This window comes from Maylandia zebra, linkage group LG20, assembly GCF_041146795.1.
Source record: "Maylandia zebra isolate NMK-2024a linkage group LG20, Mzebra_GT3a, whole genome shotgun sequence".
Lineage (NCBI taxonomy): Eukaryota > Metazoa > Chordata > Actinopteri > Cichliformes > Cichlidae > Maylandia > Maylandia zebra.
Window position 1 is genome coordinate 35,466,373 of NC_135186.1, and position 18,744 is coordinate 35,485,116.

Here is an 18,744-nt window from a genome sequence, read left to right on the forward strand (position 1 = left end):
TCATTAGTACATCATTCATGTCAAAGTTTTTTACAGTGAATATGGTCGTGTTCTTGTGAGAAGTCATTATTCTAGAAGACCTTTTTTCTGAACAAACATGTTGACTCGTGATCTCCAATAAAAGAAATAAAAGCTTGGGAGTCCCTGTAGCAGCTTCAGTAACTAAGTCCAATAAATTATCTACATTTGTGATTTTTCTGCTTTGGAATTTTAGGATCTGTGCTGTGAAAAAAGCTTTAATATTTAAATCTGATCACTTTTTAATACTTGCTGTTGGTCTCTTTCACCTTTATGAGGTAATCACCAACATTTGTATGCTGCCTGCTCCATTCATGTCTCTGTATTTTTTGTGACTATTTTTTTTTTGGGGGGGGGGGGTTGCCACTATCTAGTCATTTACATGTGTTACGGCCCTGGGCCTTGGAGGGAGTGAGACTGCCTTTTTGTGTTCATGCAAATCCAATTGTGCCATGACTTGTGGATGATTGGCTGCTGGGAGTCCTGTGCCAGCCTTCTTTTATGCAGATCACAGTGTGCCAAACCTCGCGGATGATTGGCTGCCTGGAGATCCCATGACCACTCCAAGACCAATTGACTGGCTGATTGTCTGCACCTGGGAGTATAAAAGGCTGAAGAGCCGTCACACTATGGGGAGCTGCTGCTCTGAAGTGAACATGCAGTGGCCTCCTTTGCATGTGAATGTTGTTTGTTAAACCTGCTCGCTGGGTTAAACCTGATATACAGCTGACCTTAGTTTTATAAGAGTCTTGTGTTTGCTGGCTCACCTTAGTTAACCCTTAGCTTTTATTTGGTGTTCCGCCAGCTTACCTTAGTTAACCCTTAGTTTTTATTCTTGCCTGTTCTTTTCGTTGTGTATTAATTGTTTCCCCGGTGGTCTGTTGAACAGCCCCGTCGGTTTTCGGTTTAATGTTTGTAATAAAACCCTTTATTAACTCAGATTTCGTGAGAGGGCTTGTGTATGTTTCTCCCCTCCTGTCGCCTAGCAGAGGGGGTCGTAACAACATGTCTTGCTTGATTGATGTCATTTCTTTGTCATTTATTTCTCTTTGATTTTTTTTCCCCTTTAAATTGCAATTTTGTGTCTCTGTCTTCACTTTTCTTTGTCGTTGATTTGTTTGCCTTTCTGTTTTCTTCATTTCTTTGTGGTCACTTTGTTGATAGGGCACTGGAAAAAAAATCAACAAATAATAAGTAAGTGACTTGGTGGGAATGAGGATTAGTGTGAAATTCATCTAGTCTTAAGGTCTCTTTAAATTTAAAAAGAATATTAAACAATTAATATGAAACCTTATCTCAAGAACTTTAGTTGAGCTGCTTATTTTAAAATAAGTGAATTCAGATGCATGAAATCAGATGATTGTTTCTCAAAATAATATTTATCTGTGTTTAAATAACAATAAATAACAGATTGTCAGATCAATTGAAATGACAGGGCAAAGAAATTGTTGAGCTCTTCTTTTAGTATGTGGCTGTTGTCAGGGGTTTGGGGTCCCTGGCCTTTGCAGCTGGTGAATAATCATTTGGATGTTATTAAAAACAGTACCTTAATCTGCAGCATTCAGGCTTCTATTTTTCTCTTGTTTTTCTCTTGCTTCACTCTGGCGTCTCCTGCTGGATTAAGCCTCAAAGTGTAGGTGTATTTTCCTCACCAACCAGGAAACTTTGCTTCTTTTTATTTATTTGTTTATTTAATGTTTTGGGCTAAATCAACAAACAAATAGTAGGCTCTTCTTACTCCAGGTTTTGGAGCAGCATGTGTTCCCATCTACACATTAACCCACCTATTTCAGTAAATAATGGCAAACAACATTCTATGTGTGATCCAGTGGCCTTGCTGCTGTCCTCACTTTTGTCCACTGAAACATTTAGCACATGATAAAATGGAACAATGTGGCAAAGGAGGCACAGAATTGATCAGCTAAAATCAAATATAAAGCAAAAAACATTCCTTGCAAACACCAGTTGGCCTCCTTATTTAAAAGACTGTTAAAAGAAGAGCTGGTGTCTCATAATAACAAACATGCTTCTGTTTTTCAGAATCAGAATACTTAAATAATCCCTGTGTTGTCTTCGTAGCGCTTGTTAAAAATAACACAGCATCCACTTATGCCAGACCAGTCTTCTTTTATGTGCTCCCCTGGAGGCGTTCATGAGCTTTCTTAAATACACTTCCCCCTGCTGGAAAACCCTATCATTACACGAACATCTACATAACAACACATCCCCTTTTCTCTGAATTATATACAACATAGGTCTTATAAACTAACATATACGCATAATATTTTTTTTCATTAATATTTTTTCAGTTTTTTTAAACACCATCAGAATATAAGATAAAACAAGTCCAGTTCACTAGTTTTACAGATTAAGCCTAACTGGTCTTTTGACCTTACGCTCTGACCTCCTCAATACAGGTTCTGAAACAACTTCATTTTTCTCTACATTCTCACATCCATTTGATGGTTTCAAATCAGACACTGTCTCTGCATGTGACACATCAACATTTTCATCTTCCTCACCACATTGTTCCTCCTGAAATGTCTCTTTAGTCTTCAGTAAGTTGTGACGGTTCCTTCTGAACACATGACCTTCTTCAGTTCTTACGTCATATGATCTCGGACCTGCTTCCAGAAGAACAATGGCTTTCCTGCTCCATGCATTCTGATCTTGGATTCTCACTACATCGTCCTTTTCAAGCAATCCAAGTGCTTTTGTTCCCTTGTCATATTGCTGTTTTTGTTTCCATTTCAGATTCTCTTGCTTTTTTGTAATTACTTCACTCTGTTTGCTTTCTGCATAGCAGGGCAAAGTTGTGTGTAGCTTACGACTCATCAGCAGTTCTGCAGGGGATAAACCACAGTCAAGAGGAGCAGTCCTGTAGCTCAGCAGGGCTAAATAAGGATCTGATTGACTGTCTGTAGCCTTCTTCAGAAGCTGCTTGATCATATGCACTCCTTTTTCAGCCTTGCCATTTGCCTGTGGATGTTGAGGACTCGATGTGACATGTTTAAAGCCATATTCTCTTGCAAAATTCTGCCATCCTTTGCAATTATAGCAAGGACCATTGTCACTAATGACAGTTTCTGGTATTCCATGCCTGGAAAAGATGGTCTTCACTGTCTCTCGCCCTCCTTTTACACTTTTCTATTCCCAGATGTCCCTCATGTATTCTTTGAAGTATCACTTGTCTCAGACTATGTGGTATCACAATCCTATTGCCTCTCAACAGCAGTCCATTTACCACGCTAAGCTCTGATCTAACATGATAATACTTTGAACAGGACCCTTTGGGCCAGTCTCCTTGGATATTTCCCATCATTGTTTGCAGCTCCCTGTCTGCAGCCGTCTCCTCACATACTTGTTTTATCTTTGCGTCAGACACTGACAGAGACTCCACTATCATGTTAACATGATCATCTACTTCTTTCTCAGTGGAGCTTGCGTGACACACCTGTGATGCTCGCAACAGTGCATCTGCTAAAGCTAAATGCTTGCCTGGTGTGTATATCAAGTCAAAGCTGTACCTCTGCAGTTTCATCATGAGACGTTGAATCCTCGGCGACATCTCATTCAGATTTTTCTTAATGATTGACACAAGAGGACGATGATCTGTCTCAACTGTAAAGGTAGGAAGACCATAAACATAAGTGAAAAATATCAAGTCCATATGCCAGCCCAAGACATTCTTTCTCAATCTGAGCATATTGGGTTAGTCATGGATCTAAAAGCATAAGAAACTGGTTTCCAGCTCCCCTCTTCAGTTTGAAGTAAAACAGCTCCAAGCCCATCCTTTGAGGCATCTGTTGAGATTTTCAGACTCTTAGTTGGATCCTAATATGCAAACACTGGGTGCGTTGTCAGTGTGGTTTTTAAATCATTCCATTCTTGTTCATGCCTCGCTGTCCATTTAAATTCTATGGAATCACGAAGTAACTCCCTTAGTGCTGATGTTCTCACTGACAAGTTAGGTATGAATTTTCCAACAAAGTTTATCATTCCCATCACTCTGAGCACACTTCTCTTATCTGTCGGGCGTGGCATTGTTGCAATGGCTTTTATTTTCCTTTCATCTGGCTCAATACCTCCAGCAGAGAATTTGTCTCCCAAAAATGTTATTTCCTTTACACCAAAATGACACTTGTACGGTGGCCCTGAAGTGCAAATCACACCAACAAATTGCTAAACACAACAACAAAATCGAGAAACAAAAAAACAAATGGAGAATCACAAAAACAAAATTGAGAATCACAAAAACAAAACTGAGAATCACAAAAACAAAATTGAGAATCACAAAAACAAATCAAGAAGCACAAAAACAAAAGAAGAATCACAAAAACTAATTGAGAAGCACAATTACATTAAGAAAACCGGAAAGGGTAGGTACCAGTCGGCAACAGGAGACATCAGTGATTGGACGTCCGCGCTGTTCATCTTTGGAACCGGAAGTTACTCTGCCTGTGGCGCATTTTTTTCAAACATGAACATTAGCGGTGACCCAAACATAGCTGTCGCTATTCGAGAATATTTTGATTCAGGACATACATACGAGGTGATACTGGATATGCTCAAGTGTAATCGTGACATTTCAATTAGTATGCGTACACTGAAAACGCATTTAAAAGAATCTGGACTGTACAGACGAGGCAACTATTCTCCACTTCCTGAGGTGAGGCGTGCCATTTTGGCCGAGCTTCGAGGACCAGGACAATTGTTTGGATATCGGACCATGTGGCAAGTTCTCAAACAAAAACACAAGCTGCGTGTCAAGCGTGATGTAGTTATGAGGCTGTTGAGACAACTAAATCCTCAAGGAATCACTTTGAGAACTCGAAGGAGGTTCACAAGACGCACGTATCACTCCATGGGGCCCAATTACATATGGCATGTAGATGGCTATGATAAACTGAAACCCTTTGGCTTGGCCCTGTCAGGATGTATAGATGGCTTTTCAAGAAGACTGATGTGGCTTGTGTGTGGAGCAACAAACAACAACCCGGCTGTTATAGCTCACAATTATATAAACTGTGTAAAGAGTCTTGGTGTGATACCAATGAGATTACGAACAGACTTCGGGACTAAGAATGGGACTATGGCAGCAATACAGTGTACCCTCCGTCACGCGCACACGGACTATTATGCTGGATCGTCAAGCCACAGTTACGGATCATCTACTGGGAATCAGCGCATCGAGTCATGGTGGTCTTATTTCAGAAGAGGAAGGTGGGTACATTTGTGTCTGGTAGGTGTAAGCTACAGTGAAAGCTGATCAGATTGGTTTTTTTTACATGCATTTAAGAAAATAGAGTAGCATCCTGCTGGACGTGTTGAAAAGTTAGATGAGATAGACGTTAACAGCCGTCACTTTATTGCAGGAACTCAAAATGGTCACTGTCAGCTGTTGTGCCGAAATGAGCATGCTTGCCTAGATTTAACGACGCCAATACAAAATGAAAAACTCAGACCAAACTCTCCACTCCTCACAATCAACACACAGAACAGAGTGAAAAGAATACAGCATTTTTAACAAGAACATTACTGCAGGGTCGCTACAATATTTATGGAAAACTAATATGCATTACTTTGTTTGACATCCATTTGTGGCATGTTTTAAATGGGACCAAAATGTAACAAACCCTATAAAATGACCAAGAACAAAGCTAAATTGATTCTTAAATATTAATTATATACCCAGGTCTCAGTTTTGGATGGACTTGTTTGGAGACCTAAGAGACTCTGGAAACTTAAATGGAAGCCACGAACACCAATGCTTGCTGAGATTCTGCTTCAGAGGGGTTCTACAGAAAGACCTGGATGAATGCAAAGACCTCTGGAACAAACACAGGATCCGGCCAAGCAGACTTGCATCGTGTCCAGGGGGGATTCCAAACGAACTCTATCTCTTGCCTCACAGGTATTTGAGTTCTTAACAAAATGAATTAACCTTTTGCATCAAACTAAATGCAAGGTGTTGTTATTGCTTAAGTTGGTTAATATATATTCATAATTTTACACAAGTATGATAGAGCAGTTTATAACATGTCACTGCATGCGTTGATTTATATAGTTCCATATTGTCAGCAAAAAATCCTTCACTGTTCTATTTTCATTTTGCAGATATGGTTAAAGAGACTGTGGATTTGCTGTTGAGGAGAGGGAACTGGATGTGTTTCCCGAGGAGGGGCTACCGGTTGGATTGTGTGGTGATCCAAACATTGAGGAATATTTACAACAGGCTGTACAACAAAACACACTGCAGCAGCCACAAGACTGGGAATCGGCCACAGAACTGTATTTGGCCCTGAAGGACATAGCTGGGTTTTAGATACCAACTGAACTTCAGTTTGTAATGACATTTGTCAGAGTTACTCTGACGAAGACACACACTGTGTCGAAACGTTAGTTTCTTTCCTTTTTTTGCACCTAATAAAACCTTTGGACTTGAGTGCTCCAGCCCTTCTGTTTTTCCTTCATTTTTTAATGTTAGTAGTGTTTCCTTTCCCTCTTGCTAAATTGAATATAATATTGTTCATAATATACAGCAACTGGCATGAATTTAAATATTAACATTTAACCACAAGGAAACATTTACAATTTTCTTTAATAAAACCATTTACAAATAGTGTCCAGCATTTCTGTCACTTTTCCAACATACACAATATTAAGAAAAAACAACTAAATGTTTAACAATATGGAAGTCCTGTGGTCAAATTTGTGTACTGCAGTCTATCTTTATAAACAAACGAGTGACTCTCCCTCCTCCCGTTCCATGAGTTTCATGGCTACGGATCAGCGCCAGAAGATTCTAGATGACAAAGACGAGTCATACACAGTTAGTTTCAATGTAACCTTCCTTCCAACATGATTGAGACATTAGACTGCTTTGTGATTATTTCACTTAGTGTACCTTTAAGGGGTGGATGTTATAATCTATTGATAGTATGAAAATTGATGTGAAATGCATTGTATAATAACAATGAATGTAATAAGCAAACAGTGAATCGTCATCTAATTGCAAAGTAAAGGCGGTGGAGATTGTCTGCTGCAATGTTTTACTAATAAAATAGTTTTTTACCTGTTGTACTTCATTAGCAAGCACAAGATCCCCAGCACCCTTCCTTAGAGAACAAAGAAAAGCATTATTGTTGTGTACTGTGAAAATATTAATTGACACTTTGAAAATATTTAAGCATCTTGATTAACAAACAAGCAATACAAGTATTATGTAGTCCATGTTCCAAAAACCATATACAGAATGAATGACTGTGTGTTATACTTGTATAACTATGCATGTGACAAATAAAGAACCTTGAACCTTGACAAAAGTGTATATCTCATTAATACAAAAGTTTAGGCAAAAAACAGTAAAAGATTACATGTTCTTAAAATATCACTTACTCATATTCTGCCGCTTTCTGTAAAGGACTGCTTTCATGTTGAAGTTCCCATGGCTGAAACAAACAAACACACGCACGCACGCGAGCGAGCACGCACGCACGCACACACACACAAAATGTATTTCACATATAACTATTAACTGTTTTACTGAACTGAGGCAAATGGTGGTGGCTAAACAACAAGAAAACTCTATAAAAAATTTTAAATTGTACTTACCAGTGTATCAGCAAGATCAAACTCAAGAGGGCCTTTTAATAACAATCTCGGGGTCAGAGTCAGACAAGTCTGAGTTTTCTCCAACTACAAAACATGAAAACAAATCAAGCTAAGCAAACTAAATTCATACTAATGTATGAAACTTTATTTGATCATGAATAATAGATTAATACGAAAGGCATAAAGTTAGCATTTAAAAATCATGACTCAGTAGATCCAAAAATGGCTGAATTTCATGTTTCCAGGAAGAAACATAACATATACAAGCTAATTTAGGCAGCAATGGTGGCAGAGGAGTTAAAAGCCTGCCCTGTAATCAAAAGGTTGAAGGTTTGAGCCCTGCTCAGTCTGTCGCAGTCGTTGTGTCCTTGGGCAAGACACTTCACCCTCCATGCCAGGTGGTGGTAGTGGGAGGGATAGGTGGCATCTGTGTACAGCAGCCTTGCTTCAGTCAGTGAGTCCCAGGACAGTTGTGTCCACATTGTAGCTAATCACCAGCAGTGTGTGAATGTGTATGGGTGAATGACTGGTTTTGTTGTGAAGTGTCTTGGGGGGGTTGTAGAACCCTAGAAGTTGCTATATCAAATACAGGCCATTCACTATTTTAATGTAGGTATGCTATTGACTTGCGTGCTTTATGCGTAATGTTATCATTTCACAATTTCAAAATTAGCAGCTGTTGAAACTAGAGCAGGGCGATATGGCCAAAAATATTTATCACGATATATATTTGAAAATTTGCGATAACGATATAACTGACGATATAATTGATGCGAGACAAAATACAACTCCACAACATTACTAGCGCAAAAAGACAACCTTCCATTTATTTTCACTTAAACAAGAAGCTGGTTTTTATGTACATTAAAGCTTTATAAAAATGTAACAGTGCAAATGCAAATTCCTTGCTGAAAGTTTAACCAAAAGGCATTTCCAGTAGAAATGGGCTGACATATCCTGAGCATAACTATGTATAATATCCACTGAAGTTAAAAATAGGTGCTTTGCAACATTAAACTGCAGTGTGCAGTACGTATTTTTCGGACCATAAGGTGCACGGGATTATAAGGCACATTAAGCGAAACAAAGCAGTCAGATAAATCAAACTTTATTAAACTCATTCTTCTTGCTTCCTCCACTTCTGTACCATTGATTCATTAATGTTGAATTCTCTGGCAGCTGCTCTATTCCCATGTTGTTGCAGTATATTAATGACTAACCTCGTATTGTGGATGGATTATCTCAGTTGTTCTCCTGACTGAAGTTTGGTCCGTTTACAGCATCCTGCCATGCGATTGCATTTGTCTCTAACCATGAGGAACCTTAACGTTAACTTTTATAAGTGGAAAAGTGTTAGTGTTCGTCCTCCAGCTTCACTGTTTATGTTATGCTAACATAGCTGTGTCGCTAGCGATCACGTAGCACATCATTATATACCAGCTAGCCCAACTTCAGTAACCCTACAAACGTCACTGCTGTTTAGTTTTCTGTCTTCATTTATGTTGGAAGTGATAGCAGAGCTGTACGTTTGATTTTTTTCAGAAATCTCTCAGTGAGAACATGCTATATCATGCTTAGGTAACTAGCGAAACTAGCGAGCTAACTTCCGCTAGCTTCCTGCTAGCTTCTAACTCCATTAAATGTAATACATTTTGTTTTCATGGATGCCTGGAAGTTAAACTTCATAGTTACACCTGGTAAAGCAGCAATGCTGATCGTTTTATTAAAGATGAAAGAATTTAGACAGTTTTTAACTCTTAGTGATGCTGCAGTGTTCGTTTGACCTGAAATATATGGAGTTTAGGACCCAGATTACTCCCAGATTTAAGAGCATCTTAGTCCGACAAATACGACAATAATGATGGCCGCTTGCATGTTCTGCAAAAAAATGTGCTTTGTTGTGTATCTGACGGACAAACACCAAACCAGTTCCACATCACGGAAGTTGCACCATTTTTACAAACCAATTCTGGTTCATCTGTTTCACTCAACAATCGGCCATGTGCGTAAGAAAACAAAGGCACTGCGCATGCGCGTTTTACTCATATTCTATCGCGATATTTCATTTTCCTATCGTTGCCTAACATTATACCGGTATTACCGTGAACGGTATAATATGGCCCAGCCCTAGTTGAAACTAAGGGAATGTGTGTCAAAATCAAAACAAACATTAGCAGCTTACCATCTTCAAAGTCACTCTTCAAGCAGATGAAAACAGTGATTCTTTGATAAGGCTTGCCAACTTCAGCCTTATAAGCCTCAAGTGTAAATGGTCTTTGTGTTCCAGGGACAGTAATGACCTCAGTGCCATCCGGATACAGAAGGAGGAAAGGTCCATCTTTTAGATCTTTGTTAAAGTCCTTCATTTTTTTAACAGCTTGATTGAGCAGACTTGTGGCAGTAGCGTCAGGGTCTGTTGTTAGGAAAATAGTTTTTCCACGGTATGGCTTCAAACCACCCTTTTTTATGGTCATCAAGCCGACATTTATCTGTAAGGAAAAACACATGAACAATGGGCCAAGTAGATACTAATATGACTCTAAGCAGATCTATTCAGACTTGAATATTTATTAACTGCTAAAGAGGGATCTTCCTGACAACCTAAATGTACAATTACTCGTAAACAATTGTTCTTATTCTGGATAGCTTTACTACACTGAACATTTTTTACACAACTCCCCTAAGGAATAACAAAAGAATGTCATTAGAAAATTAACCTCAACTTGTTTTCAGACTGAGCTAGCCAAACTACCTGAACCTTTCTTTTTTCCTTTTTCTTTAAGCCCTTCCTCCCTTCAGAAAACTTTTGCCTCTCTTCATTTTTCTTTTTTCTGTATTCTATGAAGGTGCTGAAGGTTGGAGTCGGGCAGTTTGAGATAGTCTGTGATGCTAAAGGGAAACAAAGGAAAAATGTACTACAATGTCACACATTAAAGACATTCATTCATGTAACATTCCATTGTCCACACAACACGCAAATAAGGACAACGCTGAATAATCTCACTAGAAAATTTCTACCAAGGAATGAGAATGCAACTGATACTATTGACCAATACAATTCTACACCAGTAAGTTTTAATGTATAGACACATAATAGGGTTAGTTCCTAAAGTTAACCAAACATAATAAATGAACTAATTTATTATCGTTTCAGTTGTGGAAATGCTCAGAGGACTGTTCCACGAAGCAAGCTAATCCCAAAAGCCAGGCTCACTCTGAAAATCCAGGCTCGATTGCCCCAAATTCGGTTCCAGGAACGAGGCTAACCTGTGTTCCAGATCTACTGGCGTTTAGATCAACTGGCGTTGGTCGAACAGATGTGTGGCAGTCTTGCGTTTCAGGAGCTGCTACCGACAAACCAGCAAAAAAACGCTAAATGTGTCACCTGTGACACTTGTGAGGTTGTCTCAAACACACTCCGTCAGTCTTGATGCTGTTGAACAACAAAATGTTTAAAAATGTGGCGAGTTTACCTGGTGATATCCTCGTGCGCGACGCGATCGCGAAAACAGCAAACAAGTAACACCACGCCGTTGTTGTTCACAGGACAGCAAGAGTAAACGATCGGGAGACTCTTGTCGTCGTTATCGTTCCCCTCGCACGGTTTATTTCTCCGAATTCAGCGTTTTTGCTTCACAACTACAGCGAGCAGTTTACTTTGTGCACTAACATGGAGTCGAGTCAACCAGCGCCACCTCTGGCCAAGTGCCACAGCCTACAGCCAGATCAACCTGTGACACACATCTGCACCACGTTTGAATTCGTGTCATGCACATTTGTACCTTTCAATTGTGTCTGTTTGTGCGTCATGCAAATAAACCTTTGGAAAGAATGAAATGATATCATATATTCCTTATTGGCCTACATTTGTACAAAATTCCAAATTATATACACAAAGTCATAGAAATCACCACTCCAATTGGTCATCATGATTTTAATATTCTCTTTTTCCATAACAATGAAATACGCCTTGGACAAATATGACACATCAATATTTCATTAGTGTTGTCACATCACATCCTGTAAGCATCGTCTGTCTGTGTCTTTTCCCTGAAAATGAATATTTCCAGCCAATATAGACAATTCATCAACATGGCTGGAGTTATATACAGTCTGTATAAGTGTGGTTAATCTAATGAAGATTTGTAAGGAGACGGCAGTTACTGTGAATTCACAGCAGTTACACAGTGATTAGTAATAAACAGCCAGTGAGAGTGAGTGGATATGACTGTTCCCACCACTAACACATGACCATAGGCCACTACTAGATTAACTTGTGACACATCTGCACCTGCTGCTATGATCACATTGAGTAGAGGCTGAGTGGCTGCACTTACCCCTGGTACATCCAAATCTACCCACAAACATGTTGAAAGATGCAATGCCAGCAATGTGGATTGTCAACACTAAAAACAATCGGTAAGCAAAGACAACAGGGATCAATTTTTTCTGTTTATTTAGCACCCACAACATTTGTAGTCGCCTTCTGCACAGGGGAAGTCCACACACACCGTGTGGTACCACTTTCCACAGAAGGTGCAATCTGCAAGATTGAATGAGATTGTCAGGGTCATTGTCTGACTGTTTATTACTAATCACTGTGTAACTGCTGTACATTCACAGTAACTGCCATCTCCTTATAAATGTTTATTAGATTGACCACACTTATGCAGACTGTATATCACAACCAACTCTAACATGTTTGTTTGCAGAGGGAAGACACAGGCAGACTATGCTAACGACATGTGATGTTACAACACTGGTGAAATATTAGTGTGTTCACGACATTTTTCGTATGGGCAAAAGTATTGATATCAGGATGGTGATTCTTATGTGTATGTCATTTGGCATTTTGTACAAATGTAGGCTGATAATAAATACATGATATCATTTCATTCATTTCAAAGGTTTATTTGCATGACGCACAAACAGACACAGCTTCTCGATTTGTTTTTGTGATTCTTCTTTTGTTTTTGTGCTTCTTGATTTGTTTTTGTGCTTCTTGATTTGTTTTTGTGATTCTCAGTTTTGTTTTTGTGCTTCTCAATTTTGTTTTTGTGATTCTCCTTTTTTTTTTTTGTTTCTCGATTTTGTTGTTGTGTTTAGCAATTTGTTGGTGTGCTTTGCACTTCAGGGCCACCGTACACTTGTCACGATTGAGCTTTCATCCATTCTCCCTTACCCGTTGCAGCACCTTTACCACTCTTTCATTATGTTCTTGTAGGGTGGAGCCACAAAAAACCACATCATCAACATAACAGTGAACAACTTGTAATCCCTCTAACATGTTGTCCATGGCACGATAAAAAACCTTAGATGCTGAGATTATGCTGAATGGCATTCTGAGGAATCTATACCTGCCAAAAGGTGTATTGAAAGTACAGTATTTTCTTTTTTTCTTTTCTTTTTTTTTGCCTGTCCCATTTGGTTCTTTTGCCATCAGAAAACAGCGGAGAAGAGGGACAGGGGGGAGCTGGCCCCTCCGCTGACCCCAGTAGGCACCCCCATACTCTGCAACCCGCCAGGGAAAGGGGGCCCAGGCCCATCCGGACCGGGGCCCAGTACAGCAGTGCCGCCTGGCCCCACAGAGCCCAGGACAGCCCACCCGACCCCACCTAAGAGAAAACTGCACCTACCCCATCATCCACTCATCTTCCAGACTACACAAGACAATAGACGCCCAGGCTGAGATCTTCCTCCACCTCTCCTGTATCTCCCCCTCCTGCAGAGAGAGTTCCTGAAGAGAGGAGAGCTCTTGCAAGATGTAACAGCCTCCCCCACCAATTGAAGAGCCCCCCAGGTGGCTCGATGCAATGGCAGCACCCTGCGCCAGGGCTGGGCCCCCATACACCCACCCGCCCACAACACACCAACCAGGACCCAAGTCCCCGAGGCCCAGCCAGGGCCCCAGCCCAGAGACGGAGCGCCCCCAGAACCTCACGCCCGTCCCGGACCCACCCAGGGGCAGCCAGGCTACCAGGTCAGTAACCCACGTCCGTCAGCACAGACCCTCCCCTAGCCCCGCTGCACGCAGCCACGAGGAAACCGTCACCTAAGAGCCAACAGAGCCCTTAATAGGCCATGACCGCTACCCCGAGGCACCCCCCATGCCCCAAGCTTGTCCCTACCCCCACACCAATCACAACAGTGAAGGCGGGACCAAACTATGACCCCTCACCCCCACTAAGTGATGGAGCTAATCAAAGGAGCCCAGAGCAATTGATCTGATGTGGTGGCAGAGGCTGTTTCAAGACTAATGTAATCTAATAGATAATTTCTATATTGGTTAGAATTAAGATTATTTTTATTTTTCCAGTTCATGAGGACAGTTTTCTTGGCTATGCATAGGGCAGTGAAAACCATATGGGCGATATTCTTTTCTGAAGTGACATTATCTAAGCTGCCCAACAAACACACTAAGGGGGAAGTTGGAATGTTACATTTCAGACACTTCGATAAGTCTTCACATATCTCGCGCCAAAACTTCTGAACTGGTGGACAGAACCAAAGAGCGTGGATATAATTGTCCGGTGAATTGGTTTGACAGTGTGAGCAGTTGTTGGTAGACGTAAAGCCCATCTTGAACATCCGATGACCTGTATAGTGCACTCTATGTCAGGCACGTGCAGGGGGGGGCTAGAGGGGCTTGAGCACCCGCCCCTTTCCTGATGGGTGCCCAAAGTGCCCTTTTGTTGAGGCAACTTTTTAAATTATTATTATTTTTTATATGTGTGTGTGCGTGCGGAGTCCTGTCTGTGCCCCTCAACAATAATATTTAACTATTAATCACAGTTTTGCTAAATAAAAGGATCTGGCTTGCATCAGTCACATGATCACATTTAACCAATGATCGCCCTTGACGGCAGAACGCGCTGGTTACGAGCCGGGAACGAGCTCACAAAGAGCACGCGCATTTTTAGCGGTCCGGAGCTGTAGGAGAAACACAAGTTAACTCAGAGACACAGACTGATGCGACAAACCCAGTAAGTAGGTGTACAGCGTACACTGTAGTCTACAGCACACAGGAGTATTAGCTTATTATGTACACGTTGGTAAGATGTCTTGTGGCAACTGACGAACTGAAACAAACGAGCGTGCTGTGTGTGCAACAGCGCGACACACATTACCTGTCCTTTTATTAACTGCACAAGTAGTGCTGGTCACAGCTGCTGGCTACCTGTGTAAGGCTGTCATGGGTCTGTAGCTCTGTCACCGTTTTAGGGAACATATTTAGTTTTAAAGTATTTAGAAACATATTTAGTTTTAAAGTATTTAGAAACATATTTAATTTTAAAGTAAGTTTCCGGGCTTTTCCTGCCTTTCTGGAGGGATCATATTTCACTAAAAAACGATCTAATATGCATGTCCACATAATTATGCATTATTATAATATTTTAAAAAACACACGCTGTATTTTAAAGAACATACATTAAGAAGCAGATTATATTAGATTTATATTTTAAATAAGACAAAATTTGGATTTTACAGCAGTAAAATGATTGTATCTCTACAGTTTAAACATGTAATAAGCTTTGCCCTGCACAGAGTGGATAGTGAAACAAATGGAATCATCATAAATACATTATTTCATATTTATTACTTCCCCCTCCTCATTGCTTTATTATTGTAGCTCTAGTAATAAATAATAATGTAAGGATTCTGGATCAGCACCATGATGCCCATAGTATATACAGTATTCTGAAGAAGGTCTAAAATGTCACTGTGTGTGTGTGCATGTGTGTGTTTTATGTATATGGATTATTACTCATGATATAACATTGTCCAGACATGGCTGGTAAGGACATGAGGAGGAAACAGTAGGAGCTGTGTGAGGCTACTAAAGGCAGGGCTATAACATTTTTCTGTCATCATTTTATTTTAGATTAAGTGCAAGAGTTGTTAGGTGTGGATAATTAGATTATAGTTTATTGCAATAACAAGTTGTGCCTTGTTCTCACATAGCAAGTGGAGAGTGATATATGAAATGATGGGATGGAAGGAAGAAGAGAAGCAAAGAGTGATTCACAGGCAGAGCCTAATTTATTTCTCACAGTTTTTGTTGCCTTATGGTTCCAAGTGCTGTCACCAATCTTTGCATTTTGTTATTATCTCATGACACTTGTTTAATCAGCTACCATCTCTCCTGTGGACTTTTTAATGTCTACAGTCTCAGATCAACACAGCCCTGCCCTTCCCATATTAGATTCTTGATGAATGTGTGTTGTCGTTATTCAGCCTGGTTCAATGTGCCCCTTTTTAACTTTGAGCACCCGCCCCTTTAAACCTCTCTGCACGGCCCTGCTCTATGTAGTATTTTGTATTGAATTAATTGAAGACTGGGATTTATAATTAGATGAAAGGTTTTTAAGCAAATCTGAGACCAGAAGTTTTGGTCTAAGTTAACTGATAAATCCGCTTCCCATTTTGCAATAGGAAGTGATATTGATTCATCTGTTTTAGAAAGCATTCTGTATATTTTGGATAGTAATTTGGGGGTTTTAAGAGTTAGAAATTGAACCACACTTGGTGGTGTTTGTAGTTCAACTTGACCCGGTTTAAATTTCTTTTTTACTATGGATTTAATTTGTTGATATTCTAAAAATCTTTTCTTGTTGATCCCATATTGTGTAACTAGTCCGTCAAATGAAATAAATTCTGTTCCTTCTAGTATATGTTCTACATATTTGATTCCTTTACCACTCCAATCTAAAAAGTTTATCATATTATTGTTTTGTAATATGTCAGGGTTGTTCTAGATAGGTGAACATTTGCATGGGATTAATGAAGACTCCGTTATTTTTAGAAACTCCCACCATGCTGTCAGAGAAGAGCTGATGTTGACGCTTTTGAAGCATTCATGTTGTTGGATGTTTGAGCTGATAAATGGTAGGTCTGAGATCTCTAGATTATTGCAAAGTGCTTGTTCTACATCTTGCCAAGGTTCATCTAAGAGGGTATGTTTTAGCCATCCTGAGATAAACTGAAGCCTGTTGGCTAAGAAGTAGTGCTGAAAGTTAGGCAGTTCTAGTCCTCCTTTATCCTTGGTCTTTTGTAGTGTTTTTAAGCTGATACGTGGGGGTTTATTTTTCCAAAGGAATTTGGACATACATGAATCTAGAGATCTGAACCAATCTTGTGGCGGTTTAGTTGGGATCATTGAGAATAAATAATTTATTTTTGGTAAGACCATCATTTTTATAGCGGCAACCCTTCCCATGAGTGATATGGGTAGACATTTCCACCTAGCCAGATCGCCTTCTACCTTCTTTAAAAGTGGGATATGGTTTAATTTAGTCAGATCTGCAAGCTTGGGAAAAACGTTAATACCTAAATATTTTATATTTCCCGATTGCAGTGGTGTAGAAGAGGAATTATGGAAGGAGCAATTAATCTCTGTAATCTGATATTCTTGCAAAAGAGTTTATCAATTCAAACACCCCAGAGATATTGGTTTGTGAATTTTGGAGAAAGAGTAACACATCATCCGCATAAAGGCTGATTTTATGTTCCACGTTCTTGCATTTTATGCCCTTAATTACTGAATTCTGTCTAATTGCTGCTGCTAGTGGTTCAATAAAAATTGCAAACAGTGAGGGGGAGAGTGGGCATCCCTGCCTGGTGCCCCTCAGGAGACAGAAGCTGGAGGATGTCTGGTCATTTGTTCTAACACAAGCTGTTGGGGAATTATATAATATTTTTAACCAGTTAATGAAAGAGGATCCAAAACCAAATTTGTGTAAAGTTGTAAATAGAAATTTCCAGTTAACTCTGTCGAATGCTTTTTCTGCATCTAAAGAAAATATTGTAGTTTCAAGGTTTTTACTGTATGAGTAGTCTATCAAATTAAGTAATCTGCGTGTATTTGTTGATGAGTGCCTACCTTTTATCAAACCAGTTTGGTCAGGATGAATTAAGAAGGGGGTTATTTTCTCTAGTCTCTTTGAGAGGGCTTTGCAGATTATTTTAAGGTCTACATTTATAAGGGATATTGGACGATAGCTTGAGGGATATACAGGGTCTTTGCCTGGTTTTAGCAGGAGATTAATGTTTGCAGAATTCACATTTGATGGAAGTCTGCCCTTTTCTTTGATTTCCCACAACGTTCTGTAAAAAACTGGTGCTAGAATTGTCCAGAATTCTTTCTCTGGGAACTCCCAGGCCCTAAGGCCTATCTTATGGGCAGAAATCTGTGCCATCAGAAACTGAATTTGAATAAGTTCAATTTGAATTTGAATTGCTCAGATTGAATCTGAATTGTAACTTGAATAAATGCTTTTGAAAACTGAATTTGAATTAGTTTAATTTGAAATTGAATTTATTGTTTGAAAATGATCATCACTAAATTGAAATTGAATTTTATATTTTGAAAATGAATTGATTTGCTTTGAAACTGCATTTTATCCTTTAAAAATTCAGCTCTCGAATAATTTCAGTTTCACTTCTCACCATTCAGTTTCAGTTCTACAATTCAATTTCAGTTCCAAAATTCAGTTTTTTGGAACTTACATCCGGTTCCGGTTCAAGCGCAGATTAATAGAACTACGTTTTACTAGCGGACCGAAAGTGTTACTGACGGGAATCTACAGCATCTTGAGCTGAATTAAGACTTCAGAAGTCATTCGTCATGTCGAATGACCAGCGGATAAACTCTCAGGTTGGTAATAAATGTATTACATGTATAAGAACAAGCGTCATGTTAACAAATGATAGCCGTAAGGTAACTTTTATGCTTATTGTAGCTGTTAGCTAAAAACGCTAATTTAGCGTAGTTTGCCCTGAATTCAGCTTTGACAACAAATATGATCGACTGTTTCTAGTAGAATTCCAAAGCTGTCATCTTGGACCCTCTCAGAGTACCCCCTCTGTATGCTTGCAGAGACCCCTACAGTAGGGAAACATGCAAAACGGTGCCCAAACCTTTGTATTTTAGCTTTATTTATGTCTTACACAGCATCCCAACTCTTTAGCTAACTTAATAACTTTAGCTAACGTGAATAGTTAGTCTAATTCATTAGTGCAGCATTACTGGATCACCTCTGTTTGAAGTGATATAATGTGATATACAACTATCACTGAAACAGCAAACTTTGTAAATAAGCAAACAACACTTCT

General features: G+C 39.5%; 1 long non-coding RNA gene across 2 annotated transcripts; it reads right to left on the reverse strand.

Moving 5' to 3' along the window:
* Nucleotides 1–6,717: 6,717 nt before the first annotated feature.
* Nucleotides 6,718–9,172, reverse strand: LOC143414326 (uncharacterized). Of its 2 annotated transcripts, XR_013094858.1 has the most exons (5): nt 8,853–9,172; nt 7,633–7,716; nt 7,417–7,469; nt 7,094–7,136; nt 6,718–6,823 (listed from the first exon to the last, which is right to left on the reverse strand). It is a non-coding gene; the product is annotated as an uncharacterized LOC143414326 (long non-coding RNA). The 2 variants fall into 2 exon arrangements; XR_013094857.1 differs by lacking the exon at nt 8,853–9,172 and having other exon boundaries at nt 7,633–7,921.
* Nucleotides 9,173–18,744: the final 9,572 nt, after the last annotated feature.